General features: G+C 36.2%; 1 non-coding gene across 1 annotated transcript; it reads right to left on the bottom strand.

The window, feature by feature from the left end:
* Window positions 1-13,197: 13,197 nt before the first annotated feature.
* LOC112798864 (small nucleolar RNA R71) lies at window positions 13,198-13,301 on the bottom strand. Its single transcript, XR_003200461.1, has one exon. It is a non-coding gene; the product is annotated as a small nucleolar RNA R71 (small nucleolar RNA).
* Between the last annotated feature and the right edge of the window lie 2,200 nt (window positions 13,302-15,501).

Raw genomic sequence — 15,501 nt, 5'->3', positions numbered from 1 at the left:
GATAAGATAAGATTTTGAAAAAGATATAATTTTTGAAAAAAAAAAGATAAGATAAAAAAAATTTTAAAATAAAAATCTGAAAATATTTTTTTTAATATTTACAATAACCAATAATAAGGCACACGTTTGCAATTCCCCGGCAAGGTGCTATTTTGAAAAGAGAACTTTTGCGTGGTCTAGAATTCAGAATAAATTCTCGTTGCAAGTATAGCTTCTAAACTAACAAAAATCCTTTCTTACAAACGTTTTGGTTGTCACAAGTAACAAACCCCTTTAAAATTGATAACCGAGTATTTAAACCTCAGGTCGTCTTCTCAAGGAATTGCAGGGAGGTATGTTCTTATTATTGGTTATGAGTCTTGTAAATTGGGGGTTTTGAAAGTAAGGAAGAAGTATGTTAATTGACAAGTAAAATAAATAAATGACTATAAAATAAACTCTTGGCAAGATAGGAGAAATTGGAAGTCCTATCCTAGTTATCCTTATCGATGGTGATGAGAATTGAGTTTTAATCCCACTTAGTTAACCTTTACTAAGGCAAAGGAAAGTCAAGTGGACTAATTAGTTTGATCCTCAGGTTCCAGCCAATTCCTAAGAAAGGCCTAGAGTTATTGGAATTCAATTCAATTAGCAAAAATAATAATTATCAATCACGATGAGCTTGATAACTCAAGAGTCTCCAATTAATCGATTAAAGCCAAGAATATAAAAAGCTAGATAAAAATTATAGATCTGAAAATACCTCAAATTATATTATTTAAGAAAATCCTAACATGTATGGTGCATAAGCCAAATAGGCAACATAAGTAATACAAGCATCAAAGTATCTGAAAGTAAAAGAGAAATACAAAGTAAAAGGAATATTGAACCTGATATGAAGATGAGATAAATCCTAATCCTAATAGAAATCCTAATCCTAAATCCTAAGAGAGAGGAGAGAACCCCTCTCTCTCTCTCTGAAACTACATCTCAAACCTAAAATTGTGAGTAATGATTCAATCTGAAGTGATCCCCCTAAGTCTCTGCATGTTCCCTGACTTTAATCTGTGTTTCTGGGCCGAAAACTGGGTTAAAATGCGGACCAGAATCTCTGCCAGCGACTTTTGTAATTCTGCAGATCGCGCACGTCACGAGGCCACGTCGTCCACACGTTCGCGTCACTCAGCGTTTCTCGTACCATGCCTGTGCATCGTCCACGTATTCGCGTCGTTCGTGCATCTTCCAATCCGCGTGGTCACGTCAGGCACGTGAACGCATCACTCTGATTTCTTCCATTTCGCGCGGTCGTGTGAGCCATGCGACCGTGTGACTTCTCGCTGGTCATCTCCTTAATTTCTTGTGTTTCCTCCATTTTTGCACGCTTCCTCTTCATGCTCTAAGCCATTCCTGCCCTATGAAACCTGAAACACTTAACACACAGATCAACGCATTGAATGGTAATAAGAGAGGATTAAGATTCGCTAAATTAAGACCAAAGAAGCATGTTTTCAATCATAGAACTAAACTAGGAAGGAATTGTAAAATCATGCAAATCATATGAATAAGTGGGTGAAAAGCTTGATAAAACCGCTCAATTAAACACAATATAAACCATAAATAGTGGTTTATCAAGCACTGAGATAGGAAGGGTGTTCAATATACCATGGAGGAGCAAAATTCCACCATGGATAGCAATAACTACATATTTAGATGCTTCATATCCACTTCCATTTTTTCCACCAGTGCTAAGCAGAACAATGACCTGAATCAGTTGTGCTAATGAGAAATCTATACTTGTTGTCTAGAATACTCAAATTCTCAAGAATAACTGACCAATAATATTAAACCTGCATTGAAAAACAAACCAGACAGAACATTTGTTAGAGAAATAACAACTGTTGGAAAGGTCCATTAAAGGAAAATAATGCAAAATGAAAGAACTAATTACAATACCAGCCAGTGATCCAAGAAGCAAAAGGTGCCTAAGTTGGGCCAGCAAGCTTAGCACTCCAATAGTAGAGACCACCAGAAGTTGGATATGCTGAACAAATCTCAGCCACTGATAAAGCAACAAACATGGTGAAAAAACCAGCAATAAACCACCCGTAAACCATTGAAAAAGGTCCACCATAGCTCAAGCCAGTGTTGTATAGTGTGGTTACTCCGGTCAGGATCGATATAGTAGAAAACGAGAATGCAAAATTTGAGATACCCCTGCAAAATAGTGTATACTTGAGTGTTCAATAAATATAAAGACTGAACTAAATAAATTTCTAATTTCATTTTACTAAAGAGACTGTACAGTTTAAGTATTTAACAACCACATCTTAGCAAATAGCAAGACACCACAAATGTCATTAATTAAGAGAATTATACATGAAAATGTAGAAAATCACAAGATAAAAAAGCTAGCAGAACAAACCTTACTAGAATTGACAACAACCAATGACGGATAGCGTGCAGTAAGGGCGAGCAAGAGAAGAACGAGACTAGAACGGCTAAAATGGAGTGAGTGGAAGCAGAATGTGACCAGAAGACTGAAAAAGACAATGAAGATGGCGAGCCGAGAGTGAGTGAGTATGGGGGTCAGCAAAGAAAAAGAAAATACAGAACTTTCAACAAAGAAGCAAGAATTAGAAGAAACGTTGAAAAATGGTAACTAAGATATAAAGGGGAAAATTGAACTAACATTATCAAATTCAATTAATATATGAGAGTGTATACTTCTAGAACTTAGAACCATCAAAGATTCACCATCTTTCTAGTTTACTGAAAATGCTAATTGTTACTTCTTGGATTTTTTTAGTGTTCTACACAAAAGATATATATTTGACTATTTAATTAAAAAAAATACCATACATAAATTACAATTATAACATAATCATAAGCTGTAATACTCACTGGGCAGGCTGGGGTATTATAGCAGATGGAGCACTAGGTGCTGTTGCCACTTTCTCTCTAAGACCCTAAACATTTCAAACACATAAGTGTGAAAATTTTAGTTATACAAAATGAATTTCTTGTTCTTTATTATTATAAACAAGTCTAAAACATTGAAATTCACCCTATGATCATATTAGAATAATGCTACTCTTCTTCTGCAAGCAATTTTTTGGAACAAAATAAAAAATAAATCGGAACAAGCATGAAACGGAAAAGTAGAAAATCATCACCTTAATTCTTAAGAGATGTACAAGAATACAACTAACAAAAAGTTTAGAAATCAGAAAAATTCCATCAGGTAAGATGATTAGTCCTCCTTTCTTCACCTACCACTAGGTATTGACGGAGAACAATGAAAAATAATAGAAAATTGCACCTACCAATTCCAGCAACACAATAGCAGATCTCCTCGTCGATGTGAAGATGCTCTTCAAAGAAGCTTTTGATCTTCTCTTCATAGTTTGGCAATTTCTCTTGGCAAACCTCACAGACATCTTGCAGAAAATGTGCCTCAAGTCAATCTGTAAAAGAGGCACGCATTAACATACATCAAGAATTTTCATAAAGTCATGTTTTTGCATTTTATTCATTCTTATTTGCATATAGTTATTTGTTTCGAGTTTAGAAATTAGTTCTAAATGAGAGTGTGGCACATGAAATTGTGGAAATGAGCATTGGCATAACAAAACCATGTAGGAGTAACCGCGTTCTTCACGAATCTTTTCAGCTCTGGATTTGTTTCATAGTTATCAGCATCTAACCTCTAGCTAAGCACTCCAAGTTCTGGAATGTTAACATAATAAATCCAAATATGTGAGTGTAAATAGTGTTACCATAAAAGTCCTCAATGACACAACTATAACTGGTAGCCTACCACCAAATATGTGAAGGGTTTGATGCAGTATTCTCTAGCTCACCAATGATATTAAGAATTGACTATTTATATATAAGTTTTTAGTAAAATAAACAATGTTGTATCCTCTAGCTCAACCTGTTATGTGTTTTTAGTATTTCCATTTATTAATAGTGATCCAAAATATGTTAATCTAAATACATATAAATTAAAAATTTTGTGGAGAAAATATATACTTGGTTAACCGCAGGAGGAGTTGTAGCGAAAGAAAGGAGATGTTCAAGTTTGTTGATAGAAAAATTGCTGACTCCAATTGATTTTGCAAGGCCCAATTTGTGACATTGTTCCAGTGAAGTCCAGACTCCCTTTAAGTCAGATGGCACCAAGTCATTTTGATCATGATAAGAGGCTTTAAATAATCCAGGCTCGGCACTCATTGGCCAATGAATCAAGTAGAGATCTTAGTATTCTAATCCAAGATTCCTGCATATAAATTACCACAAGTCCATAAGTTATTCATTCACTACCACAACCATCCCATCTACATCCATGAAAGGAAAAAGAAGCAAAATAGAACATTCAGAATGGCAATGACAATCTCCGATCTCATGAAACATTTTCAACATGAAATAAACAAAACCAACAAACAACCATCACCCCTAAAGCTCAATTTCAATATGAAATCAATTCAGCCGTGTCCTCAATCACATACTAACATATAAAAATGGGAATCAACCCTTTCCACACCAAAATGCACGAAGCATCCAAAAATCAAACAGCATACAATCTATGGCTTCTAATTTTGATCCACTGCCGCAATAGTGATTCCAGACGGCAATTAACTAAAATTTCGTCAAAATTTAATTCAAGACTAATTAATAGCAACTAAATAATATTGATCAAAACTATATGGAGATAACTTTATCATCATGCTGTAAACAAAACCAAAAAAAAAGAAAAACAAGTAATTGAACTAGCTGATGAGAGTTCACTGGCAATAATGATAATCTAAATTATCCAAAACACAAAACAAAGTCGAAATACTTCCTTATATCAAAAATTAAAACGCACAATAGTCTCAAACATTAAAATTTGGAATTCAAAAAAAAAGAGAAACCTCTCTCTTCTCAGAAGCTATTCTTTTCAATCCTGAGGCACTTCGACGTCACCATCAGTAATCTCCTCTTACACATCGACGGCGATAATAACGATAGCTAACACGGCAAGTATTGACAGCAATAACGAGTAGCGATAATTTAGATCTGGATCAAAGTCAGCAACAATTGAGAAATTGAAGAACTCCGTGAATAGAAAAAAAATTAAAGAAGAGAGAAAATCCTTACCGCAGTGGAGAGTGAAATCGAAAATTTGAATCTGAAGATCTAAAGGCAAGTGATGATTGAGGTCTCAAGAGGAGCGAGATAGGATTTACAGCGTTTTTCCAATGTGAGAACGATTGTGAGTGGTTTCTATTTACCCTTCAGATTTGTTTATTTGGAAATTGAGAGTGACTTTTAATTGACAATAGGTAACATTTTTAGGAAGTTTTTTAAAAACTAAATATATTTGCTAACATTTATAAATAAATGTTACTTAATATTGAATTTTATGATTATTAATAACACTTTAACAAATGTTAAAAGAGAAATGTTACTAAATCTTCAAAATGTAGTAGTGTATCTTTATGAGTATCTAACAAATTTATTTTTCATAATGGCATTACCTAGCTTTTAGGCAATTTGTATGATAATACATAATTTCAATACCCATCCCCCAGTGCACAAACATAAATGTCAAGAACAATAGGATTTAAAACATTTAGCAACTACAAAACATGACAATAGATCAAGTTATGATAAGATAAGAATTCTATGATAAAAGATAAGCACCACTTATTTGCAAAAGTTACTTGATATATGATGAGTGAGCATCTTTTCTATCTTTTCCTAGTGAATTTGCATCTAATTTGTTAAGTTTAATAAAGAATTAATTATCTTTTAGCCAATATGGATGCTACTTTGAGTCTTTTGCAATTTTGTTTATTTTAGGTAGCATTCGGCTAGATTTGATTGAGTTCCTGCAACACAAGAACCAAAGGAGATGGCTACGAGGAGCGATGCGCACGCGTGCCTGATGTGTACGCGTGATTTGGAGCTTTCCACAGTGACGCGTGCGCGTGACTGACACGTCAGCGTGATTTGAAGATATTCTAAGCGACGCGTGCATGTGACTGATGCGTCCGCATGACTTGCGAAAAAGACCATCGACGCGTACGCGTGACATGTGCCACGTGTAGAAAATGCAGAAAATGCTGGGGGATGATTTCTGGGCCCCATTTTAGCACCCAAGTTAGGCGCGGATCCAGTGATGCCAAGTGGTCCCCACGTTACAAGACGCGGAGTAGTTAGTTAATTCTGATTTAAATTCAAATTTGATTTTTAAATAGGAAAAGATATTATCTTAATTTTAGATATTAGATTTTAAATTAATTAGGATTAGTTATAAAAAGGGGAGACTTCTCTTCTATTGGAGGAGGTTCCATCAGAGGGGGATTCCATTAGGGAATTCTATACAAATTTACATTCCACATTCCATGAGCAACTAATCCTCCATTGTTAAGGTTAGGAGCTCTGTCTATTTGTATGGATTGATTCATTTTCTCTTTCTAATTTAATCCATGTTTTGATTTATATTTCAATAATTTGTTTTCGTTCTTTATTTTATGAATTTGGGTGGAACGGAAGTATGACCCATGTTCTAATTGAGTTCTTGTAAAACTTGGAAAAGCTCTTTACTTAAACAACAGCTTGAAAACATATTATCATAAATTTCTAATTATTTGTATTTAACGGGATACGTGACATATAATCCCCTTATTCTTGGATAATTAGGATTTTTATGGCATATAAACTAGAAATTGATCATCACCCTCTAATTGGAATTAATTGACCAAGAAATTGGCAGTTAATGAATTTTAGAGGAGACTAGGGAGGTCTAAGGAATTAGGGTCTAGTCACATACAGTTTGCCATAAATTAAATTCTACATAATTAAAACAGTTAGTAAAAAAAGTAAATACGGAAAAATAGATAACTCTGAAGCCTTAACTGCTTTCTCAATATTTTATTCCCAACTTATTTATCTGCCTGTCTTTAATATTCCAAATTTACTGTTTAATGCTCTTTGAACTTCCAACACTATTTTCTATTTGTCTAACTAATCCTATCAAACGCTATTGTTGCTTAATCCATCAATCCTCGTAGGATCGACCCTTACTCATGTAAGGTATTACTTGGTACGACCCGGTGCACTTGCTGGTTAGTTTGTGGGTTGTAAAATACCGCACCAAGTTTTTGGCGCCGTTGCCGGAGATTGACTATGATTGACAACTATTAGTTGTTTGATTGCTTAGATTAGGCGTTTTTTTTATTTTATTTAAATTTTGCTTTAAATATTTTCAAAATTTTTTTTAATTTTAATTTTCTTTATTTCGCTATTTAATTATTTTTTTCCTTTCTTCCGTTTTTTCGCTTTCGTTTCCCTGTTTCCTTTTTTTATTATTTTACTTCTTTTTAATTTTTTTCCTTTCTTTTTAAAAAAAAACAAAAAAATTTTCTGTTCTGTCTTCTTTCCTTTCCTGTTTACCACATGGTGCGTTTAATCCTTTTGAGTGTTTTGTGCTAAGGAAAAATAATGGAGAGAGATCACATGGGTTACTACTCACACCCGAGTAGTGATTCATATTATGGTGGATGGAGGAACTATCCAAATTTTGGTTAGCAAAGTCAAAACCAAAGAAACTTCAATGCTCCATATTTCAACTATCAAGAGCCACCACCTCCATATTCATATCAAGAACCATCACCTCCATATTCATACCAAGAATCACCACCTCTCTATCCATATTAAGAACCATCATCTTTCTACACATATCAAGAGCCACCATCTCCTTATTCATCTCAAATACCATCAGATCTTGAGCTCCTCATGAAAGAATTCCTACATGATATAAAGACAAGTGTCAAAAATGTAGAGAATTATGTGCAGACGATGATCAAGAACCATGAAGGGGAACAAGCAAATTCCTTCCCAAGAGATATAATGCAAGATCCTATGGAAGAAAGTGAGGAAACCAATCAAAAGAGTTTATACTCCAGTGAATTAGAGAACTTTCCACCCTCACATATGGAAGAAGAGGAAGATGCACAACCTCCCATGCCCTTGGTAAGCAATGAAGAAGAGATTGAATTAGAAGAAAGCTACCAAGAGGAAGAGATCGAAATTGAGGTAGCTTGCAAAGAGGTAGATGAATTCAAAGAAGAACATAAGGGAGTGGAGCTTGCAAGACCTCTTCCAAAGCCATCACCATCCAATACGACATTCAAGTGGGTAAAATTCCTATCCTTAATCCTTAATTTTCCACTTGAATATGGGCTACTGGAGACGGATAGTCAACTTAGAGCTCTTTGTGACATTAAGAGTAAGAGAAAGATGGTTAGTGGCAAGAGTTGTCAAGCAAGGTTCAATATGGTTGCATGCTCCAAATTAAAGTGCAAGGATTGGTGTAGAGCTCAATTGAATGGATCTAGAAGGTCTCTATGAGAAATCAGATTGCTTGCCACCCGGTGGGAACAATGGTGATCCACAAGAAGACGGATGTAAAAGCAAGGTTTGGGACCCTGGAATTCATTCCCACAATCAACACTCTTGGGGCCTTTTCACTTGCTTCAACTTGCTCAAAGGCGTTATGCACCTAGTTTGGGATCCATGTAGCCATTGGAATTACAAACATTGGTGGAAATTCTTGGATCAGTACAAGCACAAGCCACCATGACAAGGAGCTCACCACATGTCCAACTTAAGGACTTTAACTATAAGTTCTTGGTGGGAGACAACCTACCGTGGTATGATCGTTCCGTTTCATTCTTATTTTTTTTCGTAGTAGTAGTTTTCTTACTTATTTGATTGAGTTCTTACTAATTTTTTGATCATGCAGTTATTTTAGAACAGCGACCAGATAATAAAAATAAAAAAACAAAAAAAAAGAAGGAAGAGCACCCGACGCGCAAGCGTCGCTGACACGTACACGTCAGATGGGTGTGCGTAAAAAAATAAAAATGAACAGAGAGTGGCGCAGGAGTGGCGCCAGAATGATGCCTTTTGCACAAACAAGCCCACACGTACGCGTGACTGACGCATACGCGTGACCTTGAATTTTGACGTAAATATGTGTTGGGCAGAGAGTTGTGCTGGCTTGGGGCTGGAAGGGTGCTAGAAGAACAAAACTTGTTCACGCGTACGTGTCCCTGATGCGTACGCGTCATTTGCACAAATGTTCATCCACGCATGCGTGTGCATGACGCGCACGCGTCGTATGAAATTATTGGTTCCCAAGCCACGCGAACAGAGAGTTGTGCGTGCACGCGGCTGCCTTCCCGTGAATCGCACAAAACCCAGGGCACGCGGACCCATGCCTGACGCTTACGTGTCATTAAGAAAATTTCACGCCCCACGCGTACGCGTCGCCTGCGCCGCACAATTACACTAGTTCGCCGCCCAGTTTTAATTTTCTTTCTCTCTCTCCCAATTCTAATTCTCTCTTGTTCCTTTATCCTTTTATTCTTCTTTCATCTTATTATTTGTTTTTGTTTTCATATTTTCATTGCTTGAGGACAAGCTGATGAGCGGATAATTTATACGCTTTTTGGCATTGTTTTTAAGTAGTTTTTAGTAAGTTCAAGCTACTTTTAGAGATGTTTTCTTTAGTTTTTATGTTAAATTCATATTTCTGGACTTTACTATGAGTTTGTGTGTTTTTCTGTGATTTCAGGTAATTTCTGGCTGAAATTGAGGGACTTGAGCAAAACTCTGATAGGAGGCTGACAAAGGACTGCTGATGCTGTTGGAATCTGACCTCCCTGCACTCGAAATGGATTTTCTGGAGCTAAAGAACTCCAAATGGCGCGCTCTTAACAGCGTTGGAAAGTAGACATCCAGAGCTTTCCAGAAATATATAATAATCCATACTTTATCTGGGAATTGATGATGTAAACGGGCGCTCAACGCCAGTTCCATGTTGCTGTCTGGAGTAAAACGCCAGAAACACGTCACGACCCGGAGTTGAACGCCAAAAACACGTTACAACTTGGCGTTCAACTCCAAAAGAAGCCTTAGCTCGTGGATAGATCAAGCTCAGCCCAAAAACACACCAAGTGGGCCCAGAAGTGGATTTATGCATCAATTAATTACTCATGTAAACCCTAGTAGCTAGTCTAGTATAAATAGGATAATTTACTATTGTATTAGACATCTTTGGTCTCAGTTTTATTTTATTCTTCATCTGAGGAGACTATTGATCACTTTTTGGGGGGGGCTAGCCATTCGGTCATGCCTGAACCTTTCACTTATGTATTTTCAACGGTGGAGTTTCTACACACCATAGATTAAGGGTGTGGAGCTCTGCTGTACCTCAAGTTTTAATGCAATTACTACTATTTTCCATCCAATTCGATTTATTCATGTTCTAAGATATTCGTTGCACTTCAACTTGATGAATGTGATGATCCATGACACTCATTATCATTCTCACCTATGAACGCGCATGATTGACAACCACTTCCGTTCTACCTTAGGCCGGGCGCATATCTCTTGGATTCCTTAATCAGAATCTTCGTGGTATAAGCTAGAATTGATGGCGGTATTCATGGGAATCTGGAAGGTCTAACCTTGTCTGTGGTATTCCGAGTAGGATTCCGGAATTGAATGACTGTGACGAGCTTCAAACACCTGAAGGCTGGGCATTAGTGACAGACGCAAAAGAATCAAGGGATTCTACTCCAACCTGATTGAGAACCGATAGATGATTAGCGTGCTGTGACAGAGCATTTGGACCTTTTTCACTAAGAGGATGGGATGTAGCCATTGACAACGGTGATGCCCTACATACAGCTTGCCATAGAAGGGAGTGATAAAATTGGATAAAAGCAGTAGGAAGGTAGAGATTCAGGAGGAGCACAGCATCTCCATACGCCTATCTGAAATCCCCATCATTGGATTACATGAGTAACTTTATCTTTATTTTATGTTTATTATTTATAAATTTTCGAAAATCCATAATCAATTACTATCCACCTGACTGAGATTTACAAGATGACCATAGCTTGCTTCATACCAACAATCTCTGTGGAATCGACCCTTACTCACGTAAGGTTTATTACTTGGACGACCTAGTACACTTGCTGGTTAGTTGAACGGAGTTGTAACCACACATACCAAAGAGCTATTATCTCGAATCAAATTTCATACAAGTACAAAGAGTACAGATCACAATTTCGTCCACCAAGTTTTTTGGCGCCGTTGCCGGGGATTGTTCGAGTATGGACAATTGACGGTTCATCTTGTTGCTCAGATTAGGTCATTTTCTTTTTATTTTCTTTTCAAAAAGTTTTCAAAATTTTTCTTTTATTTTTGTTTTTCTAAAAGAATATTTTCGAAAAAATAAAATAAAAATACAAAAAAATTAGAAAATCATAAAAATCAAAAATATTTTGTGTTTCTTGTTTGAGTCTTGAGTCAATTTTTAAGTTTGGTGTCAATTGCATGCTTTAAAAATTTTTCCTGCATTTTTTTCAAAAATTCATGCAATCATAGTGTTCTTCATGATCTTCAAGTTGTTCTCGGTAAGTCTTCTTGTTTGATCTTGATGTTTTCTTGTTTTGTATCTTTTGTTGTTTTTCATATGCATTTTTCGTTTGTTAGAGTCCATGCATTAAAGATTTCTAAGTTTGGTGTTTTGCATGTTTTCTTTGCATAAAAAATTTTTCAAAAATATGTTCTTGATGTTCATCATGATCTTCAATAGTGTTCTTGGTGTTCATCTTGACATTCATAGTGTTCTTGCATGCATTCTTCGTTTTGATCCATAAAGAAAAGAGAAAAACACAAAAATGACGTTTTTATTTTTTTCTCTCTCCTCATTAAAAATTCAAAAATCAAAAAAATATCTTTTCCTTATTTCCCTCCAAATTTTCGAAATTTTGGGTTGACTTGGTCAAAAATTTTTAAAATTAGTTGTTTCTTACAAGTCAAGTCAAATTTCCAATTTTAAAAAAATCTTATCTTTTTAAAATCTTTTTCAAAAATCATATCTTTTTCATTTTTTTATTATTTTCGAAAAATTCCAAATATCTTTTTCAAAATATTTTCAAAATCTTTTTCTTATCTTTATATCAAATTTTCGAAATTACACTAACAAGTAATATGATTGATTCAAAAATTTGAAGTTTGTTACTTTCTTGTTAAGAAAGGTTCAATCTTCAAAATCTATAATCCTATCATTTTAAGTTTCTTGTTAGTTAAGTAATTAATTTTAATTTTAAAATTAAATCTTTCTCAACCATATCTTATCTATCTTATATTTTTATCTTATCTTTTTCAAAATTTTATCTTTTTCAATTTTGATTTCAAAATATCTTATCTTATCTTGTCTTCTTATCTTTTCAAATTTGATTTTAATATCTTTCTAAACTAACTATTTGACTTTTTGTTTGTTTCTTATCTTTTTTCAAAACCAACTAACTACCTATCCCTCTCTAATTTTCGAAAATACCTCTCTCTTTTTCAAAAGTTCTTTTTAATTGTTTTAAATTTTAATTTTAATTATATCTTATCTTTAATTTTCAAAAATCACTAACCACTTTTTCAAAATTATTTTTGAAATTCTCTATCTCTCCTTCTATCTATTTATTTATTTATTCACTAACACTTCTCTTCATCTCTCTTCATCTCAGATCACCGCCTCTATCCTTACCCATTCTTCTTCACTACTCTGCCCTTTCTTCTTCTACTAACATAAAGGAATCTCTATACTTTGACATAGAGGATTCCTCTTTCTTTTCTTGTTCTCTTCTTCCCTATATGAGCAGGAACAAGGAAAAAGACACTCTTGTTGAAGCTGATCCAGAACCTGAAAGGACTCTGAAGAGGAACTAAGAGAAGCTAAACTAGAACAATCCAGAGGCAACCTTTCTAAAATTTTTGAACAAGAGAAGGAAATGGCAGCCGAACCCAACAACAATAATGCAAGGAGAATGCTTGGTGACTTCACAAAACCAACGTCCAAATTTGATGGAAGAAGCATCTCCATTCCTGCCATTGGAGCCAACAATTTTGAGCTTAAGGCTCAACTAGTTGCTTTAATGCAACAGAATTGCAAGTTTTATGGACTTCCATCTGAAGATCCTTACCAGTTTTTAACTGAGTTCTTGCAGATTTGTGAGGCTATTAAGATGAATGGAGTAGATCCTGAAGTCTACAGGCTCATGCTTTTCCCTTTTGGACTCACAACCTAAAGATAGCCTGGACTCCTGGGATAAGCTGGTCACGGCCTTCTTGGATAAATTCTTTCCTACTCAAAAGGTGAGCAAGCTTAGAGTGGATGTTCAGACCTTCAAGCAAAAAGATGGTGAATCCCTCTATGAAGCTTGGGAAAGATACAAGCAGATGACCAAAAAGTGTCCTTCTGACATGTTTTCAAAATGGACCATATTAGATATATTCTATTATGGTCTATCTGAATTTTCCAAGATGTCATTGGACCATTCTGCATGTGGATCTATTCACCTAAAGAAAACGCCTGAAGAGGCTCAAGAACTTATTGACATGGTTGCAAATAACTAATTCATGTACACTTCTGAGAGGAATTCCGTGAATAGTGGGACGCCTCAGAGGAAGGGAGTTCTTGAAATTGATACTCTAAATGCCATATTGGCTCAGAACAAAGTGTTGACTCAGCAAGTCAACATGATCTCTCAAAGTCTGAATGGATGGCAAAATGTATCCAACAGTACTAAAGAGGCAGCTTCTGAAGAAGCTTATGATCCTGAGAACCCTGCAATGGCAGAGGTTAATTACATGGGTGAACCTTATGGAAACTCCTATAACTCATCATGGAGAAATCATCCAAATTTCTCATGGAAGGATCAACAAAAGCCTCAACAAGGCTTTAACAATGGTGGAAGAAATAGGCTCAGTAATAACAAGCCTTTTCCATCATCTTCTCAGCAACAGATAGAAAATTCTGAACAGAGCCCCTCTAATTTAGCAAACTTAGTCTCTGATCTATCAAAAGCCACTTTAAGTTTCATGAGTGAAACAAGGTCCTCCATTAGAAATCTGGAGGCACAAGTGGGCCAGCTGAGTAAGAAAGTCATTGAAACTCCTCCCAGTATTCTCCCAAGCAATACAGAAGAGAATCCAAAAGGAGATTGTAAGGCCATTGAAGTAATCAATATGGCCGAATGCACAAGGGAGGAGAAGGACAAAAATTCTAGGGAGGAAGACCTCCTGGGACGTCTCTCAAGCAAGATGGAGTTCCCTATTGAGGACCTAAAGGAATCTGAGGCTCATATAGAGACCATAGAGATTCCACTAAATCTCTTTCTGCCATTTATGAGCTCTTAAAACTATTCCTCCTCAGAAGAGGATGAAGATGTAAATGGAGAGCAAGTTGCTCAATATCTAGGAGCTATCATGAAGCTGAATGCCAAGTTGTTTGGTAATGAAACTTGGGAAGGTGAATCCCCCTTGCTCATTAGTAAACTAGATATATGGATTCAGAAAACTCTACCTCAAAAGAGACAAGATCCTGGTAAATTCTTAATACCCTGTACCATAGGCACCATGACCTTTAACAAGGCTCTGTGTGACCTGGGGTCAGGCATAAATCTTATGCCACTCTCTGTAATGGAGAAACTGGGGATCATTGAGCAGCCTGCCTTATTCTCACTTCAATTGGCAGACAAGTCAGTAAGACAAGCTTATGGATTAGTAGAGGACATGTTAGTAAAGGTTGAAGGCCTTTACATCCCTGCTGATTTCATAATCTTAGACACTAGGAAGGAAGAAGATGAATGCATCATCCTTGGAAAACCCTTCCTAGCCACAGCAGAAGCTGTGATTGATGTTAGCAGAGGAGAATTAGTCCTTCAATTGAATGGGGACTACCTTGTGTTTAAAGCTCAAGGACCTTCCTCTGCAACCATGGAGAGGAAGCATGAAAAACTTTTCTCAGTACAGAGTCAAAAAGAGCCCCCACAGTCAAACTCTAAGTTTGGTGTTGGGAGGCCACAACCAAACTCTAAGTTTGGTGTTGAGAAGCCTCCTCATTCAAACTCTAAGTTTGGTGTTGGGAGGCCCTCATCATGCTCTGAATATCTGTGAGGCTCCATGAGAGCCCACTGTCAAGCTAATGACATTAAAGAAGCGCTTGTTGGGAGGCAACCTAATTTTTATATATCTAATTTTAATTTTATTTTATTGTTATTTTGTGTTTTATTAGATTCATGATCATGTGGAGTCACGAAAAAAATACTAAAATTAAAAATAGAATCAAAAATAGCAGAAGAAAAATCACACCCTGGAGGAAGGACTTACTGGCATTTAAACGCCAGTAAGGTGCATCTGGCTGGCATTCAACGCCAGAACAGAGCATGTTTCTGGCGCTGAACGCCAGAAACAAGCAACATCCTGGCGTTTGAACGCCAGAAACATGCTACACATGGGCGTTGAACACCCAGAGTGTGCATCACTTCGGTGTTTAAACGCCAGAATGGTGTGCAAAGGCATTTTACATGCCTAATTGGTGTAGGGATGTAAATCCTTGACACCTCAGGATCTGTGGACCCCACAGGATCATCTCAGGTTCTGTGGACCCCACAGGATCCCCAC

This window comes from Arachis hypogaea, chromosome 4, assembly GCF_003086295.3.
Source record: "Arachis hypogaea cultivar Tifrunner chromosome 4, arahy.Tifrunner.gnm2.J5K5, whole genome shotgun sequence".
NCBI lineage: Eukaryota > Viridiplantae > Streptophyta > Magnoliopsida > Fabales > Fabaceae > Arachis > Arachis hypogaea.
This window is presented reverse-complemented; position numbering and strand designations above follow the sequence as displayed.